Source organism: Pyxicephalus adspersus, chromosome 11, assembly GCF_032062135.1.
Source record: "Pyxicephalus adspersus chromosome 11, UCB_Pads_2.0, whole genome shotgun sequence".
NCBI classification, from domain to species: Eukaryota; Metazoa; Chordata; class Amphibia; order Anura; family Pyxicephalidae; genus Pyxicephalus; species Pyxicephalus adspersus.
Window position 1 is genome coordinate 16,464,264 of NC_092868.1, and position 19,816 is coordinate 16,484,079.

General features: G+C 37.6%; 1 protein-coding gene across 4 annotated transcripts in view; it reads left to right on the plus strand.

Moving 5' to 3' along the window:
* The first annotated feature begins 1,142 nt into the window (after window positions 1-1,142).
* The window catches only part of LOC140340406 (transcriptional enhancer factor TEF-1-like), a 55,723-nt gene continuing 37,049 nt past the window's right edge, over window positions 1,143-19,816 (plus strand). The window contains exon 1 of one of the 4 annotated variants that reach the window (XM_072425587.1): window positions 1,143-1,462. The gene's annotated coding sequence lies outside the window, so the exon portion shown is untranslated. Of the gene's footprint in view, window positions 1,463-1,620; window positions 1,897-12,593; window positions 12,613-19,816 lie in introns of those variants that run through there. The other 3 variants (XM_072425590.1, XM_072425588.1, XM_072425589.1) reach the window with 3 other exon arrangements.

Genomic DNA, 19,816 nt, shown 5'->3' on the forward strand with positions numbered 1-19,816 from the left:
ACCATTTCGGAGTCAACCACAGTATTTGTGGATCTACCAGTAGGCTTTGGCACTTCTTCCATTGGCATTCGGATGCTCCAGAGGTAAACTAGCTCTAAATTTCACAAAGCTTCAAATTACAGTGGAGTTTTCCGTTCAAATCAGTGTAATGGAAGAATTGATTCCCCTTTCTTACTGATTGAACTTACTGGCAATCCTTTCTTTGCACCTACATACTGGCACATTATGTCCACGGATCTTCTTGTTCGTCAACATCACTGGGCCATCGCACTTGTGGCAAGAATTTTCCTCAACCAGGAGACCATGTTGAAGCAGATATTGTGACGTTTCTTCACTTTGTACCACTCCAGTATAAAACTCTCTTTTGTAAGGGTATGCTTGTTTGTAATGGTTTCAGCCAGTTTTCTGGTTTTGTTAAAATTTATTAATCTTAATAGGAATTTTAATGAAATAGGTGTTTTTTTTTTAAATAGAAGAAGAATCTTCATGAAATAGAAGGTGAGGTAGTTTTTTTTAGTGGGGGCGGTTGCTATGCTGCTATAATGGTTACTAAGGTAAACAAAGAGGTTTCTGGAGTAGTAGGCTATATATAGAATGTGAGGTAGGAACAAAAAATGATGGTAGGAATCACTATTGTAGCACAAGGTTAGCCACCCTATGAAATGTTAAAAATGTTATTAGTCCGCTTTAAATAAATATCTTGTGTGTTTTTAGAAAGTGTTTTGCAAAATAGAAAAAGTAAAAAATACCCCAAAAACATAATAATTTGATGCGGGCCCCCTTGTTGCACACAAAGGGCTCCATTTATAAAACAGGGAATCTGACATTTCCCAAACATTCCCTTGTAGGAATCTTCTATGTGTTTCAATGACAGATAAATAGGGAGCCCAAGGTGTCACTACAGATTGGTGACATCACAGCACCGACCATTCCTAAGCCTGTATTTCAGGTAAGGTGATTCCTCAAACAGCTGGGATGCCAGCACTGAACTTTTCTGCCCATACAGAAACTTCCACCGCTCGCTGCCACTAAACCTTCCCTGCTGGGGGGGAGGGCTCGGACAATGAGCAGGGCCCCTCCCTCTCTAAGCCCCGCCCCTGAACTGCAACTGACTCATTGAGCTAATTTCATTCCTCTCTTCATTCCAGAGATTCCTCTAAAAAGCTGTCACCTTTCCAAAATACCAAGCCTGCTTCCCTACCACCAGCACCAACAACAACAGCGGCCGGTTAGCCAGAGAGCCCTCCTCAGCCTCACCTGACCTTCATCTCACACAAGAGGAGGGGGCAGAGACAATCCCTCTAAGTGCTGCCCCAAAAGAGAAAAAAATACAAGTCTTTCCCCCATACAAAGTGCTGACCAGGGGCTGCCTTCCCTCTGCCTGTTCCTGATCCCCCCACTACAAGCCACTGACCACCAACTTGTACTATTAAAGCCCCTGCACACTTCTCCTGCTGGCAAGGTAAGCAGAAAAGTTCCAGATCTGTGTATTTCTCTCTCCCCCCCCCCCTGTCTATCACAGGATCCGGGAGCTTGAAATCCTTGTCGTTTCTAGCATGTTTGGCATTTTTTGGGTTCCTTTCTCTCTTCCTGATCACTATGAGCTTGGATTGAGCTGGAGAGGAGGATAACAGAGAGCTTTCCTAGTCCTGTCCTTTCCAAGAACATGGGAGGGGGTTGCTTTTTTCAGATTTATGCTCTTTTTTGCTGTTCTGGTGTCGCTTCAATAGAGGTTGATCATGGATGTGTTAAGTGGGGTGATCTGTCTGATATATGCTGGGGTCGGACCCCTGAGAAGACTTTGGATCTCCTTAGAACTTATTGGACTGTTTTCAATGTTCTCATTGTCTTTAGTGATCGGTTTTATTTTTATTGTCTCAAGAGTTGCTCTGATCTGTAAGTATATCATTCATTGTTAATCATCAGCCGACTCATTTAAAAACTTTTTTTTGTATTGGTTTTGTCTTTGTTGCACCCCCCCCCCCTCTCAGTCTGGGATCTGCTCAGTTTCTCTAGCCATTTAAGTCCTGATCCTTTGTTTTTTCCACCTTTCTGCTGATCTAAGCAGGAAACCCCCAGTACTGGGCGAAGCGTGTAGCTGAGCCCCCCCCCCGTTAGTTACAAGTTGAATTTTCGATTCTTTTGTCTTTACACACTGTGTGTTGATTGACAACCCCCCCCCCCCAACCAAGTTTGAAGTTATTCTAAACTCTGTGGCTACTACCCATGACCTCTACAAAAACTTTTTAAAACTTGACTTTAAACTTTTCTTTTTTTCCGTAAAGTTAGTGTTTAGTAACTGAGTTTTAAAATTATTATTATATATCATTTTTTTAAAAATTTGCTATTGCAACAAAGCTTTGCTCAGGGTAGGTGAGTCATGTTAACCCTTTGCTTACTAAGCAGTGGCAAGCCCCTTTGTCTTGGAGTAGAACAGGGTGTTGGTGAAGAACAGGGAAGGGGGGTAGTGGCTTACTGTATTTGCCATATTGCCCAACTGTTGCTGACCAGCTTGTAGGACACTGGAGCTGACATGGAAAACTGGAAGGAGGGGAAGGTTAGAGGGAAAAAAGGAGGGAGAAGGAGAGATAAGGAGGGAACACAGCAGGCTTTCAAAGTTTGCTCTCTTTGTTCAGCTGCTTGTGCTGTAGGGCTTTACCATGCTGGCTGGGCTCAGCATTTGCTGTATTTATTTTGTAGTACTTAAGTATAAATAAAGCAGGAAGCTCTTTTCCACTCTTTTCTCTGGCAAGTAAACAAATCTCATGATGGGGGTTGGGTGGGGGAGAAAATCACAGCACAAAGACTCCAGAATGACATTGGTGATACAGAATTTAACTAGTAAAACTTACACGAACAACATTTAGTGATCAGTGAAATTGCTTCATGTATCTTGGCTATATTTAATGATACTTTAAATGATGTCTTAAAAATCTCTTCTGGTTAATTCCTAACCCTGTAAATTTGGACAATTATTGGAAAAACATAGAGGCTATGATTGTTTAATTGGGTGATCCAAGTGAATCAGAAAGATATACTATCTTACAATAATATTTCTGGTGATTTGTTTAAGACGTGTAGCAGACCGTGTGTTACCAACCTCATGATTCTTGACTCTTTTTGTGAACTGTTATGTATATTGGCAAACATTGGAGTTGTGCTGACCTTTGCATTTAGTAAGATTTTTATAAAACATCTTTTTTTCCATGGCCCCAAGAAACAACTGAAAGTTGTTGGTAGACAGAAGTCCCATAAAACTTAGGTTCCTCAACAGCACATGTCATTATCACACATTATCATAGTGATTTGAGCTTTGCTCATACATAGCACATTCAATCAAAATTTTAGATTGGCCATCTACTACCTAGTTCTAGTATTGGGACAAGTGATCCATGATTTCCAGCCCTTGCTATTATACAGGTTAGGAAAGGGTTGCGCTCACATTTTTGTATGGGGAAAAAAGGGAACCGGTTACTTGTGTTATGCAACATTTAAGCATTGTCAAATTCAGAGATTACTCTGAGATGGGTTTGAAGAGTGGTGGATGTCTCACTAACAATGACATGTAAGATGACATCTGCCTGATAAACACCAGGCTTGGAATAATATATATTGAACATTCCTTAAAGTATATGAAAACCCAAAAACTAAACTAACCCAAAAAGTTGTACAATGTTGACATTCCAAGGGTAACTTTCAATAATATTAAATCTAAAGCTTTTGTTAAAATAATAAGATACCTGGTAGTTCTTCCATGAAGTGGCATAAGGTGACAACACTCTATATTGTCTTGTCATGCTATCACAACATACATTTTACAGTCATGGTCCACTGTTGTCCCCACTGTGAGCAATGCCATGCCGATGTCTCCTGTGGACATGAAGTGGCTGCAGGAAACTAGCAATGCTGATATGTAAGATGGGATTAAAAAAAAGGATGAAAGCGGGTATTTTATTAAATTTAATTGCAATTCATAATATCCACTATTTTGCAATCTTGATGCCATTCAATTGAGGTGTACATATACTTTACAGTCTATTGGTACCTTCAGGTTGGTAAAGAGAATGAGTATGCTTTGTCATGATTACAAAATGTGCCACCATCTGTTTTTCTTTGATTCTGATGACACTTCTTTCTGGTGTGAACACGCGATGAAAAGGACATTCATTTTACTATTGTTCATCTTCCAACTTGTCTTAAACTTCTGCAAACCATAATAAGCACCTTTGAAGCTCACACACACTCATTACTGCCTTCTTACTAATGTGAACACAGCCATGCAATGATTGGATTATTCACAGTGCTTACAAAGATAGGTGAAACATGGAATCTCGGCAGAATAACTCACAGTTTTCATACAGATAAATATACTAAAACTCTGTTCCTAAAGGTTGTGTAATATTGACAATTTCCACCATTTGAATGAACTTGGTGTGTACATGTGGCATAGTCTAGATCAAAATATGGTAATCGGATGAATACACAGATTGACTATATAGAAAGGTTGGTTATTGTATGGTAATGTTTATGGTCAACATAAGTGGTCATTGAAATTCAAATACTGAAGGAAACTCGGGGAAAAGACCATTTGATAAGGTGTTGCTGTTTGTTGGCAACTGATGGGAAAAAGAAATACACTGCTAGTTTGGAAAAATAAAGGTTATCACAAATGTTTGATTGTTTCAGGCCTGGTACACATGGGCTGATTATCACTTCCATTCTGATAAAATGACTGGAACTGAAAGTACAACCCACAGCTGAACATTTTTTCAGTGGAGGGGGATGGGTTATGGATAGTCATGTAAAGTTCTGATTTATTGGCAAATCTTTATCAACAGTACACCCATCATGTGTATGGACTTTTTATCAAATCACATTTATCACTCTGGAAAATCAGTCAGGTCAGTTTAATGCAAATTTGGCAAAAGGTCTTTTTGTGTATAGAAAACATTAGACCTTGTGTTGTTTGTAAACATTTACTATTTAGTGGATGAGGAGGGATGACAAGAATGTCTTTAATTGCTTAAAAAATATGCTAGCAATCTCATGACTCATTTTTCTATGTGGTTCTAAATGCAATAAAGGGCATAATTGTAGAGAATAATCCATCTGATTGGTCACATTGCTAGTGAACAATTTGGTTTCTGTGCTCAGGGTGGGTTGGAGAAGTCTTCCAGGATCCTGGATGTTTTTCGCTGCTGGTAATGAAACTTTTCCCTTTTTCATGCGTAAAGTTACACTAATATGGGGTAAAACTTACTATAAAATCCAATGATCAATCAATTGTCCAGGATAGCCAGATTTTTCTTGTAAAACTGTCCAAAAGTGGCCCATTGGAAATCCTCCTTTCACCCTGAGGATTGGTCTCCAACCGAGCCCAACTTTTCTTATCACTGAGCTGCTGTTTGGATTTGACAAAAAGTTACAGATTGGTACTACATGAAAACCATTTCAATCAGAATTATCAGACTTGTGCAGCTGGCTAAACTATTGAGAGGCACAGGGAATCGTAAGGAAGGTGTGAAGAGTGTGAGGTTCACTGTAGCAAGAACATAGCATCTGTAAACAAGATATTCGTACATAGAAGTGGCAAGAAAAATTCATATGGAGATATTTTTTGGACATTTTTTAAAATATTTTTTTCTCCTTTTTCAGCATTCGGTAACTTACCTGTTTTGTGAATTTCCTATACCAAAGTGTTAGTCAATATTATCAATGCATTTTTGCATGTTTCCTAATTACCAGATGTGATTCCCCAAACACTCATCTTTGGCTTTTGGTGAATATTTGACTGTGAATATCTGGTAAAACTTAGATTGGTGAACAAACCAATACTGGGTATTTACTATGTGGTATTTATATGTTTTTACCAAACCTCCACGCTATTAAACCTAACAAAATCTAATAAAGACAAGTACCTTTTGAAATGATTTTGACTAAAAACTGAACATTGATTGGGAAAGACCAACATTAATATTGTTTTATTGATCATTGGTGAAGCACAATTTGTTGTCACATATCGTTTTACCCCTAGTGAGCAGCACAAAGCACAGTGCCAGTGATTTAATCTAGTTCTTCAGATTTATGTGGTATTATGTTCATAGTTGAGTGCAAAGCAGTAAAATAAACAAAATTTCTGGACTGAAGAAATGTCGATCAGTTGCTGTCTAGAGCACATGTCTAATTCCTTGCTATATGTATATGACTTGGCACATTGCAATTAGTTTTATAATAGAAAAAGTAGGTTAGATAAATTTAGAACAAGGCTGTCCAATCAAATGCAGGTCTAGATGGCTTCCCCAAAGAATCAGGTTTCAATGAAATGATCATTTTGAATAGGGTGTGTATTTTCAGTGTAGAGTTGTAAGCTGATGTAACAAAACACAAAGTACCAATTGAGCATCAGCATGGCAGAAGTGCGATTGGAACGAAAATTACATATTTGCTTGTGCCTTATATTATTGGTGCTAGTTTCTTCTATGACTGAAAACATGGTACTGTAAAGCTGGATACACAAAGACGGATCACCCTTCCACTCAATAACATTTTAGGGAATTGGGAAACCATGGGTTATTGTTGACAACTGAGAAACAAATGTACACATTTACTGGATACTGGATTCACACCCTTCTATGCATGTCAATGAATCCCACAGATATTAGAACAGATATAAATACTATTTAAAACCAATGGCTTACATGTTTTCTACACACCTTATTATGCATTTAAACACAAAGGTGTAAATAGGCCCTTCATCTTAATCATTTTTGGATTCACGTTTTTGATCCAGAATTGTGTTTTGATTCTGGGGATCTCTCCCAATCTGGGTTTATATTCCATCATCTTCGTGTTATGTGGGACTCCATACAAAACCATTTCTTCAGCTTCTCTATGCTGTAGTTGTGATTCACACTAATACATAACAGTAGTATCTTCAGTGATTGTCATAGATGATGTAAGATGATACAATGCAAAGTTAACTCCCTCTGAAACTCTGCTAATGAGTTACTCACGTGTCGATTAGTAGGATCAACAAACTGAACTCTTTAGCTTCTCGGTTATTTTAGAAACTACATTATTTTCGCAGATGGCCTGACAAACTTTACCAGGAGTGTATGAATTAAATATTCTACAGAACAAAGTCTCCCTTTATCCTAATGCATCTTTTGAGTTTAATAATAAATAACAAACATCTGGTGGAATGTTCTCATTACATCAGTTGTGGAGTTTGTAGCCATGTGCTGTGCAGGAACCCTTACCAGGAAATAAGAGAAGCAAAAAAAATTGCTGGAGCAGAGGTCCCTTATCATTGTTAATGTGAGTTTACAGGAAAGTGGATACTTTTCAAGTAATGCTGCCTTTAGCTGGGGTAATAAAGTATGTATAGAGTCACATGATGAAGAAAAGTGCTGAAGAAGGAGGATCGAAAGAAATTGAGCGTTCAACTGGAACCAAAGAATATTGAATTTGCAGATGTTTTATTTCTTTATTAATAAAGTAATATTGGTAATGTTATCAATAGTGGATATAGTTTTAATAAATTGTAAAAAGATCTGCACACAGTGTATTTAGAAATTATTTTTGTACCCACAGTACATTGCAATGTTTTTCTTGTTTTGTTTGCACATTATCAAGTTGTTAAACTGGTTGCTGTTTTTAAACATATCTACTTGTATTCATATCTAGCTTCCTTGGAGCATATTAAAGCATTTAAGGATTTTCTTTTTTTATCTTGAAATTTTTAAAGCCCCCCCCCCCCCCCCAACTTTTTTGATGTGTACATTCTTCTATTTAAAGATAATGACCTTTCTTTAAAAAGAATAAAAGGCAGAACGGTGAATTAGATAAACTTGGATCAGGGCTGACTTTGTAGAGTTTGTTTGTGTTTTTTCATTGTGCTCTATAGTGTTTTCATTTATCATTTTTCAAGTATGTTTTAAACATCCATGCCATTTTTGTATTATCTTTGCAGGACGTTGATGCCAAGAATGTGTGGGTTCTATGATTGCACTATTTAGTACCCAAGCCTGCCTATTTGTTTCTGGCACTTGATGTGACATTGATTGTAATTTATATTCAAATGCAAGAAGTTGTATCCACAATTTTAATTCAAAGCCATAGTTGGCATTCTATGATTTAAAGGAACTAAACCATTTAGATACTTGCAAGGTATACAGTTTTAGTGCTAAAGATCTAAATACAACCAATCCTCAAAAACTGGGGTTCATCTTTGCATTAAATGATCTGTCCTAACAATTCTGTGGACACCTTACCTCCGCAGCAGATATGTGTGACTGATCTTAAGAGTCTAGCAGTCGATTTTTTTTTTTTTTCAGAGTGCCCTTTAGTGTTTTATGTTGAGATTTTTTTTTTAAAGCGATTTTTTTATGTATTACACTGCACTCCCCCAGTTGCTGTTCTTCAGTGCATGTATGTTAATGAGTCCACAAAGTGGATCTGTACTTAGTTGTTCTTTAAACCTTAGCAGTCTTTCTAAATTTAAAGAAATGCTGACATTCTTGTCTTGGAGAATATTCTACTCTGGGCTCCCTTCAGTTCTGACTTCAGGTTTCATTAAAGTGAAACTAAACTCTCCTCCCCACACTCATTTTCTGGTGTCGACATCTTCACTTGGTTGTTTTCTAGGTTTGTGGTCTTTGGCCATCCTAATGGCCAGACTGGAATCGTGTAAGTGTATAAGCTATTCTGGGATTATATACTGAGCTGCACATGCATAACTCGGGATACATTCTACATATCATTGGGAACTGGCAGGTAAGTTTGTTTTCCAAAGGAAGAGACATAACATGTCCATCAAAAGTGCAGAGCTGCTTCCTTGTTCCGTTCAAATATTGTCCAATGCCTAGGCCTTCAGTCTTATAGGAACATTCAGTAGAGCCATGGCTATCCTGTAAAACTGAGATTTTTTGTTCTCTCGTTCCTGATGTTGTGGTGTTTTTGTGTAATTTAATACTACTGACTGTTGTTTTGCAAGAAACTGAAGACTATCACTGCAACAGTCAGCCCACATGCCCATTGTCACACACCAACCTCTATGTTCTATTCTATGCAAATGTTGTAAATACAACACCTCAGCAGTGAATAAGGGCCTATTCATTAACAGAAGAAACCCCATTACATAAGTACACTGTGGGGCTTAGACCTATGTGTGGCACACAGAGGAGATTAGCCTGATTAACCCTGTTAGTGCCGGTGGTCATTCTCAGCACAGAAGTGTTTCAGTGGCCTCCTGGGGCATCAGACGGATTATCTGCCAATCAAAGTCACTTTATAGTCCATTCTTTTTGAGTTTTTTTAACCTTGTTTAAAACACGCAAATTTACTAAACTCTTTGCATCTGAAGTAATGAAGATTAAGAATAAAACCTATTTTCTTAAAAAAAAGGAATTGTAGCCTTTCTAAAGTTTGTGTTTGATTTGGTGCTTGCAAAAAAGGAACTTTTGAGCAGGGATAGGTATCAATTACATTAAGCTGTTTAAACCTGGTCTAGAATTTGGGCAACTTGGTGGTAGTTTGACAGGTTGATGAGTAGATTTTCTACTGCTGTAGTCCTGCAGTGCATTTAAAATGTCTGCAGTCTGAAGATATTTGATCATACTACACAATATCAGTTAAACATGGCTTCATTGTGCTTAAGGAAGATCTAGGATGAAGCCAGAAGTTTTGCTGCATCCACTGTGGAGCAGCTATGTAGTAGTACTATGCAGTATATTTTTATTTGTTTTATATTTTTAAACCCAATGAAATAAAAAAAAAAAATGCGTGGGAATAAAAAACATGTTGTACTGCATACATGTGTTGAGTTGTGGATTGCATATTTGGTGCTTATTTATTGATAGAAAAAAGAACTATGAATGGCAAGATTGTTCAGTTGCCCAGAACGCTTGAAAGAGGATTTCTGCTGTCTGAAATACAGTAGCTATTAGTTCATATATAAAATCTATGTGCTGATCCTTACTCTGAATGATTACTCTGAATGATCTTAGAAACACTGCATATTATTTATATTTTGTAATAAGTGTTTTGTGTATTATATTTAAAGAAAAAAATCTCTAGATTTTTGGGTCCTAAAATACAATTGTGTAGAAGAAAGGGTTGAACAAAACTGCTGCAAGATTTTGATGGGCAGGTACAGGGATTGCCTGAGGGAGCCTCCGAGGGTTTAGAATAAAGGTAAAATACCGCTATAACGTGCACAATAAAATCCGACTCCAGAATGCTGCTGCATTTAGTCTGTTTGTTTTTAAAACTTTAGCATACAAATAAAAATTATTTACCTCACTCCACAATGACCTTTAGGGCTTATTCACACCAATTTTGCACGTGGACAAGACAAACAACCCTTTTACTGATTCCTATTTTCAATAGGTACTATCCAGAAAATCGGGATAGTACTGCAAATGCATGTAGACTACCCACCATAGCACCCAGAAAGTGCACCACTGCTCACATCATCGTGTGTGCCAGTGCATTTGGTGCACACTGTAGTTTAAACCAACCAATCAACTCCTCCCAAATTTTTAAGCAATTATGCTGCTTGAGAACAATCATTGTTCTGTTTTAACACTCTAAATATGTTCATGGAACTTACTGCACCATATTAAAATGCATGTTATGTGGCTTGGCATGCACCATGCTCTTGTCTGCCACCTTAGTCCCACTCAGACACATGAAGACAAAATAGAATATGTTAATTATTATTATTGATACACATACAGGATTAGTTGAATAAAAAAGTGAAACTAAACCATTGGACACAAAATATGCTTTTGGCATAGAAGTTTACTGTAGCCAGTGTATCCATGGGGCTCTATTTAAAAGCCTCAAAGATCAGACATACAGGTTCTCAAATGTATTATTACCTTTCCTACCCCTACTTTAAGTTCGGAGGGAATTACATTTTCCTGCTGCACACCAGTGCAAGCCATTTAGCTGCTATGTTCTTTAAGTGACCTTTAGTCTGGGAGTATATGACATAATGCTGGCGTTCAGTGGCAGAGGATCCTTTCTTGTTTAGGAAATTGGTAGCATTCCAAATGTTTAGCATTCCACAGAAAAAAAGCGGAAAATTCACATGTCTGATTGTTGAAATGAAGTACTATGTAAATTATGTCATACTTGTAATACTCCTTGGAACTCACTTGTCCTATAAACCACATTAACCCTTTATGTCTATAGCATACAACAAAGATCATACTCAAGATCACCTGCATCCATTTTGTGAGCAGGATATGACTATGTATTTTTACCACAATTTTTATAATTGGCAATAGACTTCTAAATACACCTTGTGGTTTTATAATGACATGGAATCTTATGTAATCAATGTCTGGTGGTAATCATAAAAGACAATACAGGATTCTTCTATCCCCACAGTGCTAAAGACTGCGGTAAGGTGTAATTTCTAACAAAATATACAAAATCTATTTTAGCATGTTTAGGTAAACCTGCCAACCTCTCAGAAATTTTCTTTTAGAAAGTTTCATATAATTCAGTGATCCAAATTCACACCATGCCCATTGCCCTTAGCTTTTATTGACACAGGATAAATGCAGATGGCATATGTTGACATCTGTATTCTTATCCCTTTTTGTTTCTTTAATGTGTTTTTTCTTCTTGATGCATTTTGTGTGTAGTTTTTTTTTTTTTTTTCAATACGTGTTGGAGCATGCCGAGATTGCATTGTAACATGTTGCACTGTATTGAAATGCAGCATGTTCTATTTTCAGTTGTGTATGTTGTATGTATGGCTATCGCCAGGCTAGCAATGATTCTCTGGGTGATCATCACTTCAGCAAAATAATAATATTATTGAACTGTATTTATATAGTGCCAACATAATATGCAGTGCTCGCTGTTCATTAAATAGAGGTTTAAAAATTACAGACCGATAAAAACAGTAACACAGGAGGAGGAGAGGATCCTGCACAAAATTAGCTTACAATCTAAATATTGCTTGTGTGCCCTAATGCTAAGCAATTCATGTGTGAATAAAATAGTTGCTAGCATACAATGTGATTTCTTTGCATTAAGGCTTTGAACATAAAAATAAAACTAAAAGGGCCTGTGCTGCCAACAGCATTCTTTTAGACTGTAAAGACCTCTTGCCCACTCTCTATTAAGCAGCTCTTTACAGGATCATTTATTGTTGGTCTGTGTCCATTTCCACATTGTACCTTGCACCTAGTAGGCCCACTAGCTAGCAGCCCCCAGGATTCCTCTATGAATCAGCAGGTTTATGATCTGTAGATAATGCAGTGTAATTTCGGGAAGTGTGACACTATTGCATGGTTACTCATCCACTAGTCCATAGTTATACTGTAACTTGCAAAGGTGGTAAAGAACTGTCATAGTAAAGGTAATGTGGCCAATTGCTGCAGCGTATTTAGTTCCATCTGTTTATTAAACTGTTCTGTCTTCTGGTAAATGTCCGATCACTGATTGTCTTATCATTCTCATTCTGTCCCAAGGGGATCTGTTCACAGGTCTGATAACATCTTTCTCTCTCCCTCCCTCCCCCATCTATTCAGCCCTCAGGGGGTCAGGAAGGGCCAGGCAAGTCCAGATGTGCAATTGGGCCCCTCCTGTAAGGTAGGCTCTGTTTAAGTTTCTGCCTTCATTTGAGATAAGGATCACTTTTTGCCCTAACTCTCTTAACTAGGTTTGTTAAGCTTTGATGTTTAGGTTTGAATTTGTTATAATAACCTTACATTTACTTTGCTGACATTATCACAGCAAGCGGTATTTTTTTGCTTTATGATCTTCTTTTGCTTTTTTTCTGTATTTGGCTGCTGTAGCTCTGTCCATTTTGTTAGATTCCTTGTAGATCATTTTTAGCTGATATACAAGTCATGCCTTCATGTGTCTTTGCTGTGTTCAAGCAGAAGATTCTATTGGGAAATCTAATCCTGTTAACCCATCCTGTCTGTACTGTAAAAACTTCATCAACGAAGAATAAAAATTTGTCATGTACGTTAAGTGTTTTTAACAAATTTAATGAATTGATGTAGTGCAGTGCAGTGAATTGATGTAGTAGTGGGCAGCACGGTGGCTCCGGCCTTTGCAGCGCTAGGTCCCAGGTTCGATCCCCAGCCAGGACATTATCTGCATGGAGTTTGCAGGTTCTCCCCGTGTCTGCGTGGGTTTCCTCCGGGTACTCTGGTTTCCTATCGTTCATGCATCGTGCAGTCTTTTCTCGTTGGAAAGGATCGTGAAAGATCCTTTCCAACGAGAAAAATTGCAGGTGTGTATGCAGCTTTAGACTTAATGACATATGACTCTGATAGGGACAATAGATTGTGAGCTCCTTTGAGGGACAGTTAGTGACACGACTATGGGCTATGTACAGCGCTGTGTAATATGATGGCGCTATATATAAATACTGTGTAATAATAATAATAGTTGATAAAGCATTTTCAGTTGGGTTGAGAAAAAAAAGAGACGTCCATCAAGTTTAACTACTAGGGAAATAGACGTACTAGCAAACCTGCATATTCCAGATAGAAACTATGATGGGCTATGTATGTAACCCTTTCTTTTGTTTAGGCCTCACTGTTGAATATTTGATTGCAAGAAGTCCACCATAAACCCTGCTTTTCTCTGTTTCTATGTTAAACCTTGAATAAGTAGGATTTAGTTCATCCAGGATTGTCTCTGAAGCCTCCTGGCTCCAAAGTCATGTGCACTAAACACATCGCCTCACATCCTCTCATTGTTCTATGAACATGAATGAATCATTAAGGAAGTGACACAGTGGGTTTCCAGGCAACACTCCATCCTCTCTCTTATTTCAGTTTGATTCTTCCACAACACAGATATTCCCTGTTTTCTGACAAATGAGAATTTCCCAGAGAAGGAAAAAAACTTGCCCAGAATATCATAGATCTCTGTGGCCTCATTAAGCGAAACAGAAATTGTAAAGTACATTTAATGTGTAATCTATTTATTAAGGGTTCTGCACCTAATCTGTATTGCTGTTTAGTTCTAGGAGCTCCAGTAACATGTGGGATTCTTTTTAACAGATGTTGTATTGAGGCAAATATAGAACTGATTTCTGACCTAAAAATACTTGTTTCTTGGCTGTTTTAGGCTTTGATGTTTTCTGGGAATCAAATGCAAAACAAATATCCATGTTAGCAAGTGTGAGCTCTGCATGCTTGTTACTGGCCAATGTCTTAAAGAATAATAATTATTGGTAGTCTTCATGTTGCTAATTACTGGTCAAACCTTGCATTATGGTGCAACTGCTCAGACAGGATGGTGTTCTAAGGGCACTGGGTCTATGTGAATGGCTACGTCTATTGGAAAAAGAAAAGAAAAAGACAAGGTGACCTTTAGTCCACTGACATGATATTTTCTGTAAAGTATGAATTATTTTACATTGGGTAAAATGTATATAAATGAAGTTCCCATTTTATAAATATTATTATTAACCAGGATTTATGTAGCGCCAACATATTACGCAGCGCTGTACATTAAAGAGGGGTTGCAAAGACAAATACAGACCGTTACACAGGAGGAGAGGACCCTGACCCAAATAGCTTACAATCTAGGGGATTTTACAGTAGTATTTAGTGTTTTTATTGGAGTAGCTTTATTGTTTCTAGGATTCGGACATTCAATGGTCCAGCCAAAAACTGGTCACATTTTTGAAATGACAGAGCAGTGTATACTGTCATTACTTGCAGTATTTGACATATTTTTCTTTGAACTCATTGACAAGATAATGATTAAATCACTGTCAAGTTATTACTAACGTTACTCCAGTTAATGAATGTGTAGCAAACGTTGGGTAACAAAGGCCAAGGTCATCAATCTAAAATCTATTGTTTTTATTTAAGGGTATAGTGTCATGCAGGTCTGTTCCCGAAAAGGGTGCTGGATGTATGGAGAGATGTCCTTATTTCTTTTTTGATTAACAATTCAACTGCATTTTTTTTAATGTTTTTAATTTTGTTTTTTTTGTTAGAGGATCCTAAAAGCCACAATCTTCTACATGTACTGTACTTCCGCTTAATAGGAGTAGGGGAAAAAAGCAGATATAATAGTGTGTTGGCTGCTTTTGGCAAACATCATTGCGCTATAAAACATGCTTGTTTTCAGCAGAGCTGACCCATGTTCATGTTTTTTTCTTCTTGGCTACTCTGAGAGAGGCTGAGATTTCAATCAGTAAGCACTTCCTGCCTCTCCAAACTCCTGTAAAAGAAAAAAAAAAATCTCTGCAAACACAGTGTGGATCAGCCTCTTGGCTTCTAGATCTTTCTGCAGCCCACTCCCCTTCCTGGTTTGCTAGCAGTGTGTTCCTTTTTGTGTACAAGTTTCAGAGCTTGGCAGAAGATATGCTTGTCTGACTAGTTAAACATTGTATTTTACACCTCTAGGGTTACACAGACATAATGTTATTGCTCTTTACATTAACTTAAAGAGTAGAATAAAATAGTTTTATTGTGTTAGCTTTCTAAGTCCATTTTAGATTAGAATAGGACATGTTTTGTTGCATTTTGAAGCACTGTTAGGTTGCGAAGGTAGGAACTGATCAGTCTTTTTGAGTCTTGTTCATCTTCTTTGCCAGTAACATACAAACAATTGGTGCTGCTCAAAAAATTGACAGATTTTGTGAGCATTTTTTTCTATACTTTTTATTACCTTTTCTTAAATTTTGTAATAGACATTCAATCTTATTTCCTTAAATGAAGTTGGCAGGAATTTAACTATGCAAATGACGGATTACTTAGTCCAGACATCCAGAATATCTTAAATTAGGACTAAACCTAGTTTGAAAAAAAATTGCAAGCTGGCAGATTGTTTATTGGACAGGTGATGTCCCAAAAATAGGCCTACATGCATAATGCAGGTTTTTTTTTTTTTTAAACAATCTTTGTTCTGCTTAGTTACTCACTCATTTGCAGATGTCACCATCTTCACCCAATCCTCTTTCATGATTGGGTGTTCAGTTGTATCAGTGGCTAGAATACATGTATAATATTGATCGAAAATACACAAGTTGTCTCTCAAGTACATCATATCATACCATTTTTTGAATTTTAATCGCTTTCAGCTCAAGATTTCAACTCAAGAAGTTCAGAATATCATATATATATATATATATATATATATATATATATAGGTATTTTAGTGTGTAAAGCTTTGCAAATCTGCCGTGATTGATCATAAATGACTGACCAGGGTTGATTGGCGTCTTTTCTGCAGGACACAATGTGGTGCTCCCACTCCCCCCCCCCATAGCGAACTGAGCTACACTGTAAGCAGTTGTTCTAGTGTTGGAAACTTGGGCTACATACACATGTGCAATAATTATTGTTGGAAACTAAATGTTAACAAAAAAGTGCACATTGACGCCGATGAACGAGGAATGTCGCTGGAAATAATCGACCATCCCAGCAGATCTGATTGGGCGACGATCGTTCGCTATCTATTGTGTGTATGGTCATTCAGTGATCGAGAATTGTTCTGTGATACACTTCTGTACATGTCAATTCCTCCATTGTAGAAACGATCCTATCTAGTGTGTGTACATTATTGGTGGATTGGATTATTATTGGAATTTATTTGAATGATCGTATTGTTTCAGCATGTACAGAATTGTGCACCACACGATCATTCAAAATAATCGTGAAAAAATATTGATCGGTCGTTTATCGTTTTTTTAACGACAATTATTTCACGTGTGTACTTAGCCTTGGACGGACTGCAGAATAAATATTTTCTATAAAGATAGCAATACATTTAAGCTAATTGTAATAGATGCCTTTACTGAATATTGTTTCCAGTACTCCTCATAAGAGCTGCAGTCTTGTAAAGACACCATTTCTCGGTAGGGTGAATGAATGAGCAATGACTCTGTTTATGACCATAAATGTCACACGTGTTGTGGTGAAATATTCTTTCTCACGATCGAAGATTGAAGCTCTGGAGGGAGCAATGTCAAACAGTCTAAATGTTGTATATATTTGGCATGGAAACTTTATTGTTTAGAATATTTGCTAGTTCTGTGCAACAAGAGGGAAAAGGCCAGAAAGTTTCAATGGGAGAATAGTAAAACAAAGGTCTGGCAGGAAAGAAGGATAAGAAACCAAAGAACCGGAAGAAGGGACAATCAAACAGTAGGCAGCTTCTGTTTTGCAATTCTTCCTGGACATTTTAAAAGCAAATTCATTTTTCATGTAGGGAAGTAATATTAAACAAGTTATTCATCACATTGCCCAACTCTGTCTATTGTGTTTTGGGCAAACAAAATATATTTTACCTATTACTTGATAGTTGTAGTGAACTGTGGTAACTACAGTAGTGAGCAGATAATTGCAGTAACTACATAAGTTGCCACATCAGCTGTTCAATGCAATTTTTTTTTTTTTCAAACTCAGATTTCATTAAAAAAAATGCCAGATGTCACACCAAATATAAACTTTTCATCAAGGCCCCGATTTTCCAAACTTCAAAAGTACGATTAACAGCCTTGAACCTATGACCTTGTGTAAACTAGTCATGAGCTCTAACCATTGCACTAAAACAAATTTGAGTTGAAATAAAGTGTATCTCCTGAAGTCCTGTCTCTCCTGGCAAGAAAGTAAAGTTTTGAAGCTGTGAAGGTAGTTAAGGAGCAGAGTAAGATTTCTGGTTTAAGGGTTTGTAACAAGAGGAGAAGAAAACTTCCCTGTCACTACCTGTACATCTACCTTCTCCTTCTTAATCCAGGACTTTCCAAAGAGCTGGTATGTGTGCATGCTCAAATCGGGGCCCGTATTAGAATTGGCCGGGGGGGGGGGGGTTCCCACTATGCAAAACTTTGGGTTACCTAACTGATTAAAAACAATCCATTTTTTATGTGGTTGATATCCAATCTTACCAGTTGTTAAAGCTGCGTACACACGTCAGATTTTTCTCGCCCGATGATCGTGTGTACAGTCGGCATCGTCCGAACGACCGTCCTGGCGGATCCACGGACGATGAACGACGACCGATCCTAATGCAAGGGAAGGGGGAGAGAGCGCAGCAGGGGGCCGCTCCGTCGCTCTCCCCCTCCCCTCTCCATAGCATGGTATGTACAGCACCGTTCATGCATCGTGTAGTCCTTTGTCGTTGGAAAGGATCGTGAAAGATCCTTTCTAACGACAAAAATTGCACGTGTGTACGTACGCAGCTTAAGAAGAGAAGCAGAGTGACTGCAAAATATTCCCTCTAGTTGTTTCAAGAGTTTTACTGTGTTTAAAGAACAATACCCCAGCTTTTAAACTGTTTATGTAAGCACTGATCCCTGGAAAAAAATTAAGATATTTGACAGTTCTGCAACTTTGCTTATTTATCTGTAAAATGCCATTCTAGGTAGATAAAGATAATACTGAATAAAAGTCATCTGTGTATTTTTATGATACTATCATTTTTAACATGAACCAGTTCATTTTAAAAAATATTTTAACTTTCTCTTAAATAGGACTGAGACATTGTTCATGGTTGAAAACAAATTCTTTATTAAATGTGTATTCATTTATACATTTCTGTGTCCTCCCCATTCTTCCCTTTGCCCTTGATGCATCAGTCTGCTGTAATCTCTTAGCTGCATCTCCAGATCCTGTGTGGAACAGCTGCATAGAGCAAGTGCACCTGTTCTTCAGCTAAGATTGGAGAGCAGAAGGTCCAGCATGTCAGGGCTTCTTGACAGGCTGGCTATAGTGTGGGTTGAAGTGGGGGAGATTTACAAAATGCATTGCTATTGACGGCTGTTACTTTTGTGACATGTGGAAAAAACATGTACAATTGGACTGCTGTTTTTAGTTTATTTGTATGAATGAGCATGATGTCACACAATAGAAATAGAAATGCTGTTGGCATGTCTGTTGCTCACAGAACATTGGATATGAACAGACACAGCAGATCAGTTTTGTTAACCACAGGTTGGAATAATCCGTTGTATCCTCTGTTCAAATTTTAGCCTAAATATTCCCATTTACATTACCTAATTATGTGTGCTAGCTCCCAACAAATTGGCTTTTTCAGGGGACCAACCAGTTGGGTATGTTAGAGAACATTGTAGTGATTTCTTTTTTTTTTTTTCTTTTTTTCTGGTGTATGACATTATTGTGACCTTTACTGTTGGCACTTCTCACACTTATGGAGTGAATAAACTCCTCTTCAGGGCAGAAGATTGCCCAAAGGCTTTAATCACAATTTTAACAATCTTATTCGCCAATGTCTGTGATTAAATAACATTGTGTGTGTGTGTGGGGGGTGGGGGCTGAACTTGTCAGGTTTAAATTTCTGGTTTTAAGCTGGATTTGCTCCTAAAGTTGACACTACTAAGCACTTTTAAATTCCCAGACTCCAGTGATGATCAAACAGAATTATATATGTGCTCCAGCTACTAAATAGTTCTTTCTATTTTTATCATTGGGTTCCCTTTAAAATTAATCACAGGGAGAAATTACTAGAGGTTTGTGTACGCTCCTAGAGACCTTGGCTTCCATTCAGGGATTGTTTTGGTAAATAAAAGCATATTGTAACTTGTAGCCGTCCCCAGAAGTTCATTACAGTAGTCGGAAAGCTAGGAGTTACCTGTCCTGCCTAGAATTCCAGGCATTTGTTCTGCATACCTCATACCATGTCTTTCTCTTTCAGTTCAGGAAATTCCAGGCCTTACATTGTTTACATCCCACAGCCATGCTTGTTACAGATTACTGTTCCATTTAATGCTGCTTGTAGAGGAAATTGTTTCTGAAAAAAAATGCTGCCCATATATCCTCTTAGATTGCTGAAGCATGTTACAAAAGAAAATGTATAT